Source organism: Chamaea fasciata, unplaced genomic scaffold (genome assembly GCF_029207755.1).
Source record: "Chamaea fasciata isolate MVZ Bird 193981 ecotype frontalis unplaced genomic scaffold, bChaFas1.0.hap1 SCAF_10, whole genome shotgun sequence".
In the NCBI taxonomy this organism is placed as follows: domain Eukaryota; kingdom Metazoa; phylum Chordata; class Aves; order Passeriformes; family Sylviidae; genus Chamaea; species Chamaea fasciata.
In genome coordinates this window covers 5,268,888-5,283,814 of record NW_027094095.1, presented here as the reverse complement: position 1 = coordinate 5,283,814, position 14,927 = coordinate 5,268,888, and the positions used below count along the sequence as shown (strand labels likewise).

General features: G+C 48.8%; 1 long non-coding RNA gene across 2 annotated transcripts in view; it reads right to left on the bottom strand.

Annotated features, from left to right (window-relative positions):
* Window positions 1–2,305: 2,305 nt before the first annotated feature.
* LOC136294441 (uncharacterized) overlaps window positions 2,306–14,927 on the bottom strand; it is a 33,542-nt gene continuing 20,920 nt past the window's right edge. Inside the window, exons 3-6 of one of the 2 annotated variants that reach the window (XR_010722404.1) lie at window positions 11,825–11,941; window positions 11,008–11,085; window positions 7,475–7,530; window positions 2,306–2,392 (exon numbers count right to left, since the gene is read on the bottom strand). This is a non-coding gene — a long non-coding RNA (uncharacterized lncRNA). Of the gene's footprint in view, window positions 2,393–2,883; window positions 3,156–7,474; window positions 7,531–11,007; window positions 11,086–11,824; window positions 11,942–14,927 lie in introns of those variants that run through there. The other variant, XR_010722405.1, reaches the window with a different exon arrangement.

The following is a 14,927-nucleotide window of genomic DNA, read 5'->3' as shown; positions in this document are numbered from 1 at the left end:
CAGTGTGTGTGCTCTGGTGTCACCATGCTCAAGCTACCGTCACCACCCATGTGTGTTCTGTGCATCGGTGCAGAGCCCCCTGTGCTCTAGGATGTGTGTGCACCAGTCCTAGCCAGGCCTTCTGGAGCACAGCAGTGAGCTGGGATTTGGGATTAGTGCTCAGCTCGTCGGGATCAAAGCTGCTCCGGCTGCTCAGCTGGGACTCGGCGCTGCCACACCTGGGGTTGCGCTCTGCATTGCCTCAGCAGTGGTCGCTTTTCCATGCTTTTCAAACCGTCTTCCAGCTCTAAATCCTTGCTGACCTCCGATATTTTATTCCTCAAACTGTGCCTTTGAGTTCCCCCTTTCTCCCTTCAGGCATCGCAGCTGTAGTAGCAACTTCTCCAGTTTGTGTTAAGCTGTCACGTGAGGGCCTCTTTTACACAAACCCTTTTTGTGGGCTATTTTTGTGGGATCTGCATGTCCCTGTAGCCATGTACTGTATTTGCACAGCTGTAGCATGGGGGAACGTGCTCCCATTCCTTTTGGGATGGGCATGGGAACTGCTCCCTTGTGGCACCGTGCAGGTGACGTGGGTGTGCTGTGACCGTGTGTGTGTGAGTGCCCGCAGGGCTGCACTGACAGAACAAGGCAGAGGCAGAGGTGTTGTTCTAGGAGAGTTACTCTGGCATTATTTTATTATTCTGTGGTGCTCCCCAGTGCCCTGGTAACGTCAGAGGTCGCTGGCTGAGCTGTGTGGTTTGATGCTGAGGGCTCTGAGGTGTCCACTTTGGTTTCTGCAATAGGGGCAGCATTTCAGCCTGGATTTTTAGAGGGGAAATAATCCCTGCCCCAGTATTGGTGAGGTCTTTGGCAGTTCATCATTCTAATACTGTACCTTCTCCTGTGTGTTCCTCAAGCTGGTGGAATGCTTGTAGGAAAAATCAGTGGCTCTCTCAGAGCCTGACCCTTCTCTGTGGTCTCTCAGCTCGTTGCTAGGCTGGCTGTTTCTCTGCTCTTTGGTTTCTCCCCTAAGGTGCCAGGCGTGCTGCTCCAGCTCCTGCTGCCGAGGAGCCGCTGCCTGCGGACCCTGGAGGGGTGAAGGTTGCAGAGTCAGTGCTGCAAGGCTGGAATTGATCTGCTGCGGCACAAAACACTGCTCCTGAGTCCTGCAGGCAGCTGTCTCTCCTAGTTTGTTACCAAGCAGCCTTCCAGAAAAAATTTCAGCCGCCTGAAGCTGACAATTATGGGAAAATGCCAGTTTCTGTTTTGTCCAGACTGAAAAAATCTTAAGTGGCACTAAACCACGTGTCTGTTGAGGAGCAGGAGCCCTGCCTGGGCCTGAGCACGTTTGGGTTTAGACTCGTGGCCAGTGGGCTCTGCAGCAGTGAGGGAGTAAATGGTGCAGTGTGTGATGGAGAGCGTGGCAGATGCTGGCTTTGGGTTCACGCTCTGAGCAAAGGCTGATGGCTGTGTCTAATGCTGTGCAAGGAGCTGCTGCTCTCACTGGGGAACAGATGAAGTAGTGCAGAAAAAAATGGGTAGCCTGGAGGAGGAATACTCGTGTTCCTCAGACTGAACAGGAAGGTCACCCCATCCTGGTGTCTCAGTCCATGCTGGCCGCATTGGTACCGTTCTAGGAGGGTTCTCTCCAAACCTCAAAGCCACCTGGGCTTCTGGAGAGCTCAGGGAAAGCTCAGGCCAGCACAGAAGGTCAGGGAGATGGAGCAGCCTCCTGTGTGTGGCCTCTTGGCAGGTTGTGTGCGAGGTGAGCAGGGTGACAAGGGACAGGCTCTGAGAGGACCGAGGAACACGGCCTAGGGGCAGCATCCTGTAAATCCCTGCGCTTTGCAACTCTAGGCTTTTTTTTTAGGGGAAGGGTTTCATATCTAGGAATTACCAACTGTTACTTCCCCGGTGTATCAGAAATGGGCAGCTTTTTACAAAAGCACAGATCCATACAGCTACACGCTTTGCCACATTCCTCACCAGTGGCATAACTCAGGCAGGGAATCTACAGGAGCGTGGAAAGGGATGTGTGTGTTTTCTAGTTAGAGAATATGAGGTGTATCCACTAATAAATTCTTTATCCATCTAATAAATCATCAAAGAAATGGGGTTTATTTTGCGTTCATGTAATTGCTTTGGTTTGGCTGTGAGTTTTCCCCCATGATATATTCATTTCATATTTTGATGCTTGCATAAACCCACCGACTTTTAACTCTGAAATCCATGAATTTTGCAGCCATGTCCATGGAGTGTGTCAGCAATACTTAACTTGTGTGGATGAATTCTGCTTGTGTTCTGCAAAAATGTCTGTGTTGTTCCTGGAAAACAATTCTTGTCCGAGTTGAACCATGATGTGCATTTCCATCAGTGGTGAGCATGGTCAGCCACAGGTATCCAGCTGAGTCTGCCGGAGGAAAAAGGGTTAAATTTAGGGTGATGTTTTTAGGTGTTTCCTTCTCCATAGTAAGTTAACTCCCAGGAGAATGAGCATGTCCTTACAGATCATGCCTGCCAAGAATCCTACCTGCAAAAATAGATTTTCTGTCTCAAGGGCCTTAATAAGAGTGTTACTACACAGAACTGTTCTACAATGATAGCTCTAAATAATTTATTTTTTATTTCAACAAAGTACACCTTTAAAAAGGAATAAACTTGTTTTTCAAGCCGTATTTTTATGCTTGTAGCACTGGACTGTTTGGTCTCTGAGATCCATTTCTGCATTTCATTGCCTGGGTTTGTTCTAAAGAAGATTTATTTTTGTTCTGTGAATAATTTTTGAAGGTTCTTGTAATATGTACAGATATAGATACATTTGAGGACTTTTATTGATATTCCTACAAAGAATACAAATAAACTTTAACTTTAAAGAGTTTGGACTCTGTAAACTTACGCTCATTTAAAGTCCCCCTCTTTTCTGTGGCTGTGTTTGTGTAAATGCAGAGGGTAGAGGGGAAGGAATTCCTGCTGTGACAAAATGTTTGGGACAGAGCAGCTCCCGCCTGGAGCAGCCTGAGCAGACCCAGGGCTCCGGGGCCGAGGGAACGGGATCAATTCCTGCGTCCTGAAGCTGGGAAATGTCTGGGATTGTGGAGTGGGAGAGCGACGAGCTGTGGAGACACGGAGAACTGCTCTCTGCTTCCTTTGGCCATGGGGGTTTTCACTGTGTGCTGAAAAGAGAATGTCCTTGTGTTAATTAACGTGGTTATTCCCCTCACGCCAGAGCAGGGAATGTGATCAGCCCGGTTTTCCTGTTCAGTCCGTTCCTAAATTACACACTCTCCCGCAGCAGCCCAAGGCTGTTGGAAGCATGGACATGGAGAGGGAGATTATTTACAGGTTCACATCAAATGCTGGATTCCGAGATATTTACATTTATTCTTCATATGTGTACGAAGTCTTGTGTGTAGTGAACGGGAGAACTTTCCGCGGTGAACTTACTGGGTGTAAAATCCGTTCTCAAGGGGATGTTTTGGGAAAGTCTGTATTTTCATTTCACAGAATTATTCTTTCTCCGCAGTTTGGAGGCCTGCGGGACGCACACGGCAGAGCTGGGTGCCTCGGGGCTGGCCCTGCCCCGGCGCTCCGCTCCATCCCCTGCGTGTCCCGCCCTGCTCCCGCCGGAGCTGTGCCCGGGCTGTGTCCCGGCGTGTCGGCACACACCCCAGGGGTGCCCGGGCGGGAGGGGACACGGGCAGCGGCTCTGCAGGAGGGACAGCCGTCAATTCCCACCGCCTGCCCCTGCCCAGCACAGCCCCGGCTCCACAGCCCGAGCAGGAGGCACGGTGAGGCCGGGGGGAGCGGGGACGGGAGGGATGCGGACCGGGCTGGCAAAGTGATGCTGGTGTCGTGTCTGCTGTCGTGGTTTGGGGAAGGGAAGAGGGGCAGAATCAACGGGACAGGGACGGGAAGGGGAAACAAGCGAAGGCTGTGCCGAGGGAAGCTGAGGTGGGGGGTGAGCCCTGCACAGATAGCAGTGAGGATGGCACTGGGACAATACAGGGACAACTGGGGCAAGTCTGGGCTTTTCTGTCCCAAACTCAGGCCTTCTGTCCTGCAGAGGGCTTTGAATTCCACTTTCCTCCACTGTGTAAAACTATGTGTGAATGTGCAAATTCTTCTCCCATTTCCAGCCACTCTGGACAGAGCTCACAGGGCTCTGGAGCCTGTCCTCTCTTGCAGTTCACTTGAGAAATTCCTCGGGAGAAGCTCCCCTCCAAGAGCCTGAAGGAGGCAAGTGTACAACCCCAACTGATTTCCAAGGATGTGTGCCGCTGCTTTACGTTGAGCAGCAGCTGCTGCTTAGATCCATTAGCAGATAGAATAGCAATTTGCTTACACTGGGATATGAGTGTCGGGAGAAGAGAGTCCTGGGTCTTACTAGGACCCATCTCACATTGCTGTCCTTCACCTTTCTCCTGGTCCCGCAGATTAAATATCCTCACGTCTCCAGAGGATGTATTAAATTCCTGCTTTTTGCTGTGAGGGGTAGATCAAATATCCTGGCTGTAGGCATGAAACCTGGCTACCTGTTGGTTCTTCCTGCAGCCAGCACGAATTCCTTGTCCTTACTCGTATCCATCCTGCTGATGCGATTGGAAAGGCCAGCTCTGCAGACCTGAGCCCACTTTTCAGGACTCTCCTTAGCCCAGCTCAGTAGAAAAGCAGCCTGGGCTGAAATGGAAGAAACTGTTACCAAGATTTCAGATTCCATGGTGGCTGCCAGGAGCAGGGCACTCAGGATGGATGTTCCCAGCACCCTCCAAGTTTTCCCAGCTTTCACCCTGTAATGGGAGCCAAAGAGCTGTTGTGTCACCAGTGGAGTGGGACCACAAGGGACAAATACCCAGTGCTGACCCCAGTGAAGGATGATACAGTGATGACAGAATCTAACTCAGAGTGAAACGTGACCTGCAGAGAGATGAGTGACATTCCTCACTGCCTTTTCTCTGCTGTCCAGGTTTCTGTTGGCAGCAGGATGCAGATGGTGGGAGCAGTTCCTGCTCTGCTTGGCAAGGAGCAAGTTCTGCCTGCAGTGAGGGAGGAGGAGTTGGAGCTGAGCTGCAGGATGCAGTTACTCAGCCCTTCCCTCCCCTCACGAGGGTCAGACATGGACCATCCATGCTGGACCCTACCTGAAACTCCACTGTGGATTGTTACTGCTGGAGGGGCCGTTCTGAGGATTTGCCCTTCCTCCCTTAGAGGACAGGTGTCACACACCAGGGCTGTGACACCCTGAGCATCCCACAGCTGCGCAGAACATCCTGCTGCAGAGCCAGAAGCATCTCTGGAGGGAGGAGCTGCCCTTACCAGGGACACAAACGAGGAATGTCCAGTAAAAAGCAGGTCTCTGAAGGCTTTCAAATGATGCTGGGCGGATTTCAGTTCTTATCAGTGAGAGAATTTACTTTGGCCTCCCAGTTAGCTGCAGTGCCCGGGAGCACACATCCCTTTGGACATGGGTTTGTAACTAGCACATGTCCCTTTTCCCTGGACCTCAGGTGTGGATCCATGGCCTGTTGTCTCACGGTCCAAAGCTTCATTCCTGAGTGACACCTCTGTGTGCACTGGTTCCCTCAGCACTTTCAAAGGACTTTTTCCAGGACTCAGGACTTCCTTGGTAGGAAGGATTGGTGGAGGACTGACTTCCCTTTTCCTCAGCAGCAGAAGGAATTTGGTTTACATTGTTGGATGGTTATTATGATCAGGTAGGCTGGAAGAACTTGGGCCTGATAGAGACTGTCATAACTGGGATTAAGTAGAGCCTTTAAGATTTTTCTGATTTTTTTGGGAAACTGAGTGGCAGCTCCCTGTCATATCATGATCTGTGCTCTACTGGGGAGCATAGAGGAAGTCATTGCTGCACTAACCAGTAAGGCTAAAAAAGTGGATAAAATATTTGCCATCTCCTCTGGGGCTGACTGAAGGGCTGTGAGATTGTTGTTCCCTCAGTTACACATTTTTTGTCATGGGTTTTTGTTGGATTTTGCGAGGTGGGGGGGTGAGATGTTTTGTTTTGTGTTGGGTTTTTTTGGTTTTGGATTTTTTTTTTTTTTTTTTTTTTAAGAAACACTCTTCCCGTGGCCAGATTCCAAACTGTGGCTTTGGGAAAACAGGGATCTTAAAATGGAAAGTCCATCTGCCCCAACTGCTGACTTGACAACTGTGCTGCTGGAATCAGCCTAAGGGGGAAGATGGGAAGGCTGAAGGGAGCCTGTCCTTGATCCCTTGATCTCACTACAGCGATGCTCTGCTCACTCCTGGTGTTGTGAGGGCTCTGCCCAGGTGCTGCTGTCTGGCAGCTGCTGGGGCTTTTCCTGAGGGTGTTTGCTGTGCTGATGTGCTCTGGAGAGCTGGCATCATACCCCCAGTTACTGCTCCCACCTGGCTGCAGGGTTTCTCCTGCCCTGGCCACGGACAGGGGGTCGGCGTTATCAGGGGAGTTCACAGTGAGCAGCAGTGCTTATCCCAGAGATCAGAAATCCCGGGGAGAAAGAACCATTTACTGTCCGTAATGCTGACGGTGCTCTCCAAGTGCCTTTCAAAACTTCCAAAATGACCTCCACTGGCGGGCCCCTGACTGCAGCCTGCAGCCACTGCACTCCTCAGAGGAGCTGGGCTGTCCTGTCAGCCAGCTCTGGTGGAGCACGGCTGCTGCCCTGCCCTCAGCCCAGGGCAGGAATGGCTGCAATGCTGCGGGGCAGGAATGAGCTGCTTCGGCAGATTTGTCCTCGGGGAGCAGCTCAGATAGTCCTTGGGTCAAAAATACACAGGCATCTGATTTCAGGATGATTTTAGGATCCAAGTATTTGGGCTGGTTCTGGATGCAAAGATTTGGGCTGGTGTTTCCCGAGTGATTTGGCTCTGTGCAGCTTTCCTGGACTCACACCTTTCCTGCAGTTTGCCCAGGTGTAGGACTGTGCTGGTACTGATTTATTCTCTCACTGGGGCGGGCCTGGTCTCATGCTCATGCTCCCCAACAATAGCTGCTCTTCCAGATTGGGGCAATAAATACTAACCTGGCCTGTCCCTGGTCCTAAACAGTAGAAGCACTTTTTGCTCCAGATACGTTCATTGCACTCCTTGGCACGAGGTAAAAGGGGGGGGGGGTCACTGTCCCACAGTCTTTGGAGCGTCAGCACCAGTACTTTGGCTGCTGGCCCACCCCCAGACACAAAGCAGGATGCAATCAAATAGTTTGAAAACTTTGAAGTGACAATGAAGTTTTTATACTTTCCAGTTCAACATTTGCAGTTGACTTTGATGAGGGATTTGAAGGTGAGACGTGCATCATCAGAAAGTGGCTCATCAGAGTGGTGGCCCAAAGGTTTTTTATCAGCCAACAGAAAACCTGGAGGAGCCCAGAGACCTGGAATCTGTTTAACTTGGACCTGGCCCCAGCCCAGTTTGTAGCAGGCTGGCTGCTTTCCCCGTGGGAAAGGAGAAAATGCAGTGAATCAGAAGTTTTGGCATCGTTACTTCAACCTACCTGTAGTTCTTCCATGTGGGGATTGGCGTTTCCATTGCCAGGGCTCCACAGGGAACCTGCAAGTTTTTAATTTCATTTTAGTCTCTTCAATAGCTGTGTGAGTGGTGGGTGAGTACATACCACACTGGTGCCCAGTTTTTCCTCATTTCTCACATTCCTGCTGCACTTGTATGGGGCACAGCTATTGGAGGGGCCTCTACTGGAGTGAGTCTGGAATGAATTTGATAAATGATTCCTACACAGGCATGACATGGACACGCTCATTGCTACCAGTGTTTCCTTAACCACTGCTCCCTTATCAGCGTGAAAAACAAGTATGTGGAGTATCTTGGGCAAATACACTTGTGCAGATGCTGGGAGAGCTACAAGCTTTATCAGCAAACAGGTTCAGTGGTAACATTTGCAATTCAATCCACTTGGAATGGCTGTCAGTAGAATGCTCATCTTCCCTGAAAGCCTTAGGCCATCCCTGCTAACTCCAGACTTCTCTGAGACCACATCAAAATCTGCTGCTGTGACAATGTCCACGGAGACTTCCTGCTCATACTGCCCTCTAATTTGTGTCCCACTGAAGTACTGGGAACATAAAAAGCAGGACAAAGCAGATGCTGCCCAGCTAAACAAATCTCTCCTTCCTACCCACAGGGCTGGGCTGCAATATTTCACTCACACAAGTGATATTTATGAGGAAAAGTGAGCTAATGGTTAATGGCTGTGCAGTAATGCACTGAGGTAAATAAAAAGCCTGACATGAGAAGTGGACGCAGGGCAACAATCACAGGCTTTGCTCGTATCAGTGGGGATGAGCTGGAAACCCATGAGAATTGAAGTCCACTTCAGCAACGTTTGTGTCTGTAGCTTCCACATTTGTATTTCTGAAGGCTCCTCATCATGGAACCTACTCTCCCATGGCAAATTTTCACCCCAACAAAAAAGGTCACGCCTTGAGACTATGAGTAAAGGGCCTCATGTTTCTGTGACCGAGGGGTGGTAATAGGGAATATCTCCTGGTTGGGAGTTGGGGGCTTTCCCCATGAGGGATATGCAGCAGATCTTGCCACCTCAGCTTTGGATAGACCCTGGATAAGACATGGAAAGCTGCTGCTTTAAGTGGAGGTCAGAAGATTACTACCAGATGGAAGGTAAGAATGCCTCTGGAAAGGAGGGCAGTAAATCATCATAAACCGCAGTTCCAAGACCTTGATTAGCATTTATTGATTTTGTCCCCGGGATAAACAGCGTGGATATGCTAACGTGACTGTGGAGGATGCAAATGTGGGAGCTATCTTCAAACATGTGAGGACCAGAGCATCTTGGAAAGCTAACTGAATGGGCTGGAGTAAAAAGAACAGGGTTCAGGTGTGAGAAAAGGAAGGAAATTACTGAAAGTACAGACAGTTAGAGAACAACTACATATCGTAATAATGCTGTGACTGGGTTTGGACATAGTAATTAATGATTCACCGTGCAGAAATGAATGAGGGAATCCCACCTGGCCCATCAGCCAGACAGACAGCAGGCACAAAAAGGCTGTTCCACATGTAGCCATGCAAACCAGACCGGAGCCATGGGAGCACCACCCAGGTTGCCTCTCCTTTGCAGGGACGGAAGTTTGTTACACATATCAGGGATTTTAATTTCTCCCATGTGTCAATAGAAATCCTGAGGAGAATCAACTACTGTCACATGGGCTGGATGCTTTGCTCACTGGAAACAGGGCTAAGAAAGAGACTCAGCTTTTGTGCCATCTCAGGCAACATTTTGGAGGGGGTTAATTGCACATTTCAGTGTGTTATTCCAAGAGGGCAGGATCCTCTGAGGATTGGCCTCTGTGGCTCCATCCAAAACGTGTGCTAGGCAAGCAGGACAGTTCCAGCCCTGAATGAAGGAAGGTTATCTGCATGTGAAGATTTTGATACCATGTTCCCAGCAGAGGCTTTCTGGGGCTCACCTTGGCTTCATGCTGAGCTACTACACCACGGCCAATGACTTCCACCATGGAATTTGGCGTATTCGCTCCCTCTTCAGGCACCCAGTTTGCCAGGAACAGAAAACCAACAGAGAAGCCAAACTCAGGAGTGTCTGGATTGTATGCTGTGAATTGTGGACGCAAGAACTTAGGTAAGACCTGTCTCCTCCCTGTGTTTCCTGCTGGTGCCTCTCTCCCGGTTCTGGAGCCAGACAAGGCCCCTGTGGAGCTGGAGGCAGACAGGAATAGTGCTGTAAAATCCCCCGAGCTCAGCTCTGACTGAAGCATTAGTGGTTTAAAGCACAAATTTATCACAGGCATCAGAGCATGCAGATTTGTGAGATGACGTAAGCAAATCCAAAGGGACTCTGCGCTATCCCTGCACCATCCCTGGGACACACAGCTGTGGCAGTCAGGAGCAAAACCCTTTATGTTTGGTCCAGTGGACTGTTGGAGAAGCTCTTTTGGTTTTTCATTCTCTCTGAAACACTAAACACTAAAACCAACCCATTGCTTCTGGTTTATGGTGGCAAAAACCCCAGTCCAGGGCGTAATGCAAGTGGTGTGAGCCAGGGCCCTTAATCCCTGGCACAGCCCCTAAAACTAATCCCAGGAGAAAAAATTGGAAGGAATTGGAAAAAATTGGAAAAAATTCCAAGAAGAACTTGGAAATTGTTGCCGTTCAGAACTGGCTGTGTATCATTTCTCCTGTGCCTGCTAACGCTGGGATCTTCCACATCAATTGCTTCTGCAAATCACACCCCAAACAGGCCTGGCCCCCTTCCACGCTGCTCTTATTTGCATTCCCTGAAACACGAGCTCTAACAATTACATCCTTTATATTTGCATACACCTTCTGAATGCTTTTGAGCTGATTGTAAAGGTCAGGCTGAGTGGTGAAGTGCAGGGAATTTAAATAGATCAGCGTACCTCAGATGCTTGAAGAAGAAGAAATTACTCTGGGCTAGATACTGCCCTGATACACATCTAAGTGTTCTGGCACTGAATAGTGCAGTGGTCCAGAAATTTTTAAAAGCTGATTTTTAGTCCTGTCTTGTCCTCCCCGCATTGTAATTTCAGAAGGCACAGCACACAGTCACTGTGTTTTGCAGACACCAGGTAATGCAGGCATGAGATAAGGATCATGTAGCCACCCCAGATTTTGGATGCTTATGTGTCTTCCTTAACTCATGGAGCTGGAAAATAGGGATGGAAAACTTGCAAAGACTGAAATACCTGCTCCTTTTATCTCTGATCTCAAGGTAGAATGTAGATGTAGAACTGTTCAGAGTGAATCTAGCTCAATTCTTTTTTTCTGCTACTGAAATTGTTTCAGCAGAACAAGATTTTAGCAGGGACAGCACTGGTTTCCTGCTCCCCAGTTCAGTTTTGTTCTTCAGAGTGCCTGTTTTCAAAGATTACTGTTCATGCAATGTCAACCAAGTCACCATCACCTCTGCTGGCATGTGGAAAGTGTCAGTGGCAGCACTTCCATCCCCTAAAGCTACGCTCTCCCTGCTGCCCTGTATCCCATTATCTCTGTGCAGACATTCCTTGTGTTTACCTGCCACGTTCCTGCCCTGCAGGCCACTTCTGCAGCAATTCTCCCCAGCAGTGCAGCCTTCAGGTGCAGCCTCAGTGCCTGTGGTAATCACGTTTGAAGGTAAATGTTTCATAAAAATATCAAAGCGTTTCTGCCCCTCAGCCCATGATTTTGGTAGGAGCAAGAGATTTTTTTCTCATTTGTTGTGGTCTAACAGTTACATGCTTGGCAGCTGGATGCTTGTTTCTATCCAGGGTTTAATCTACCTGATAGAAATTTATTAAAATATGAACTGTGGGTGTGGTAATCTTTTGGAAGATGAGGGGCTCTGAAATGGCTTTTTCTCTCTGAAAATTCCCCTGAGTGCTAAAGCAATATTTGGGGCTGTGTCATCAGGCTGTATTTGGCCAAAGATTTAATGAAAGGCCAGGAATGAGGTGCTTGTGCTAGTGACTAAATGGCAAACCCCAAAATATTTATCTTCTGGCTTTGCTATATGACATAGCAAAGGGAAGACTGAAATAACAGCTGTTCTGGCTGTAAAGTGAACCCTTTTTCTTAGAAATTTGCTTGTCACGTCTCTTGCAGGTTTTGTTTTCCATGCACAGCCTGGGGGGAAAAACAAACCCACCTTCCATAAAAATAAAATTTCTGCATTATAAAAATACTTTCAGTTGACAAGAATCTCCTCATGCACCAACAGCACAACTCCCAAAAGGTAGGGAGATGGGCACAGATGGAGGGAGGGTCATTTCAAAGCAGAGGGTTCACAAACTCCCTTGGCATTGCATTTGGGCTAACAAGGGGCCAGATTCTGACAGATTTGATGATAAAATACCTGCTGAATTCATATGGAACAGAAGCAAGCACCTTTTCTTCACCTTGCTCCTACTTCCCAGACTGGCAGTAGTAGATGTGTGCTAGAGCCTCCGTGGATTGTCTGCTTCTCCTTCTCCTGCAAGTGAAACCATAGCAGTGCTTTACTCAATGCATTGTACAAGCTGTTGCTGCATATAAAACTAGTTTGATCTGGGATGAGCTGAAAAAGTAAATAGCTGCTATAAAATGCCGTGAAATTCTGGTTTTACAAGTTAGATTTTGCGTGGGAGAAGGAAAGATGGCTGCATTTTTTTTTTCTCATGTTGTTTGTGTATCATTTCCAAGCCTTAATTGACGAATGTGATATAGTTAGATAGCTAAACATATCAAACCAGTTTTGTGGTGAAAATATTATTAAAATGAAAATAAATATGGGCCTCTCTACGTAGGTGAGAGAGAGCACACAAGGGAATGCTTGAAGTGAATAGGTTTGGAAGCTTTTCAGACTGGAAAAACCCCACAGCTTTGCTTACATGCAGCACACATTGGTTAAAATATATTTCAGCTTTTGCATATGTTTTTGAGTATTTAGAGAAAAATGAGGCACTGCATCTAATTAGAATCTCAAAACTCACAGACAAATGCTACAGGCTCAACACTTTGAAGTGTAAATAGAACCACAGTAAAGATACTGATATGGGGGTAATAAAGAGGTAAAAATGTGACACACCTTCTGAAAAGTTGAGAAAGAGCACCTGGGGCAGGTAGGAAGGACCAGAGCAGTGATGAGAAATAGCATCAAGGACTCTAACATTTTACAGAGGATTTGAGTCTGTCTAATCCAGAACCTACTGCCCAGAGTCACAGAGAGGCCTTTCAGTGCCACCCCAAAGCATCCTGCATGACGGGGTGGGTGAAGAGGTGGTACTTGCCTGAACCTCGCTCATCACAAATTTGTGCCTTAGAGCCTGAGAGTTGCTGATGTGTATTTGAGCATTAATTAGGTCAGACATGAACTATTTAATAATTGGCCAGCCAACAGAGCTGGAGCTAGCTTTGAATTTCTCGAGGTTCCTGCCATTAAAATTGCAACTTCATTTAGAGAACCGTTCCCTTCTTGAAAACTTGGGCGAGAAAAACGTTCCTTAAAAGCATCCCCAATTCTAAAAGTTATTTGCAAGAGTTGTACCAGCAAGTAGTGTCTCATGAGAGAAATATGAAAAGTGACTAAAAGGCAGGAACAGGAGTTAGAAAAGAGAAATTTAACATCCTAATTGCTCCCAAAATCACTGCGAAGAGAGGTGACGTTGTGGTGCTAAGCCCAGCCAGTCAATTGTTTGGAAGATGGTGAATGAAATGTTCAAAATTCACAAATCCCAAAGAGGATGGTGATGGCTGGTGCATATAATCTCAGAGTAACGATTAATCCCCGGTTTATGAAGGCGCAGACCTCAAGGGAAGCGCCGCTGTGGCCTGGAACAGCTCAAGCTGTAAAACAGCAGTGCCCGCGCAGAGGCGTCCAGTGCTTCAGCCATAACCCGGAGTGGTGTCCCAGGTCCCAGAGCAGGGATGGTTTGGGAAGCTGCTCGTGACCACAGGGTGGAGCTGAAGCCCTTTCAGTTGGTGCTGGAGAGGCGCTGCGGCTCGGGCTGTTGGCAGCCCGCTCTGGAGCGCTCGTTATCCCGGGGCCCTCATTCCCCTGCACGGGAGGTCAGCCAATGCATCCCGGGACTGAGGGTGCTCCAACAGGGTCCACTTGTTTGGGTCTCCGTGTCAGACACAGACAGGGCTTGTGATGAATTTGTAGCACGGTCAGTCATGTGAAATCATCGTTGTGTCTGAGTGCCTGTAATAAGGGCTCTGACCTGAATAAGTGAAGGAAAAACGCAGCTGAGAGGATCTTATCGAGGTGAAGAATGTGTACGTTAAACAATAGGTTTTCTTTGTTTCTCAATTCGGCCTTTCTGCTCGAAATGATTTTGAGTGACAGCACCGGATCCATAAAGGACAAGATGGGAGCTTGGATCTGGGCAGGCGTAGGGAAAATAGGACTTGTTTTGAAAACAAATTCCAAGCAGATGGGCAGGGCAGCGGGAGGGCGACCGCGGTTGTTCAGAGCTCTCGGCGCTCGTTATTTGTTCTTTGTCCCGTCCTGCTTACTTGGGCTCCAGTTCCCTGTTTTCCACCTGCAACCAGACTCCCCTTATCTCACGGATTCCTGCTCTCAGCTGCCCTTTTCCCACAGCTGGCTCGGAGCAGAGCCTGATCTCCTGACGGCTGGCCACGTGTTGGGGACTACTCCAGAGCCTTCAGCCCTGCTCGTCCTCGCTGCCCCTGTCCTGCAGGGCGCCCGATGCCCAGCCGAGGTGGCACTGGGGCTGTTTCATGCAGCTCCTTGAGGAGCAGGTTCCCGAAGTGTGTATCCTGGTGGACAGGAGCTCCATTTCATGATCACTCTTGAATTTACCTACAGTGGCTGAACATCTCCATGCCTACAGCCTTGAGAGCAAAACCATCTCCTGTGGGCAGAGCAGAATCCAGCTGGGACTGTGGCTCCGAGCTCTGGTCCTGTGAGGGTCAGCTGTGCCAGGAAAAGGTGTTGGTGTAGATCTACCACTGGTGACCAGCTGTGCTTTTGTTACCTCGATTTTGTTCAGGCCGTGAGAAGACCCATTGCCAACAGCTGTGATCATGGAAGACGTTCCCCATAGCAAATAGCTGTGACCAGTGAAAACTTTATTTTCCTCTTGTACTTGTTACTGCTCTGCTGGAGGGCTGCAGTCCCCTTTATGTGCCAGCAGCAGAGACTGTGCCCTGCCCCACCCCAGGTGAGACTTAAAGTACTGATGAAAGTGGTTACAGCTCGCTCATCCAGCTTTGTCCAAAGTGTGAGAGTGCTCACGGATTTCTGGGGGTAGCTCCCAGCTGGCAGGTGCTGATGGACACCTGTGGAGCAGAACATCCTGAGCCAGCTCAGCCAGAAGTGCTGGGTGAGGATGTCTGTGGTTGGCCTCGGGAGACTGGACAGCTAATCCAGCAGAAAAGCTCTTCCTGTTCGCCAGATTCTAACAGAAGCTGACACAGCTCTGCTGGTACAGCCACAGCTGTGGAAATATCCCTTG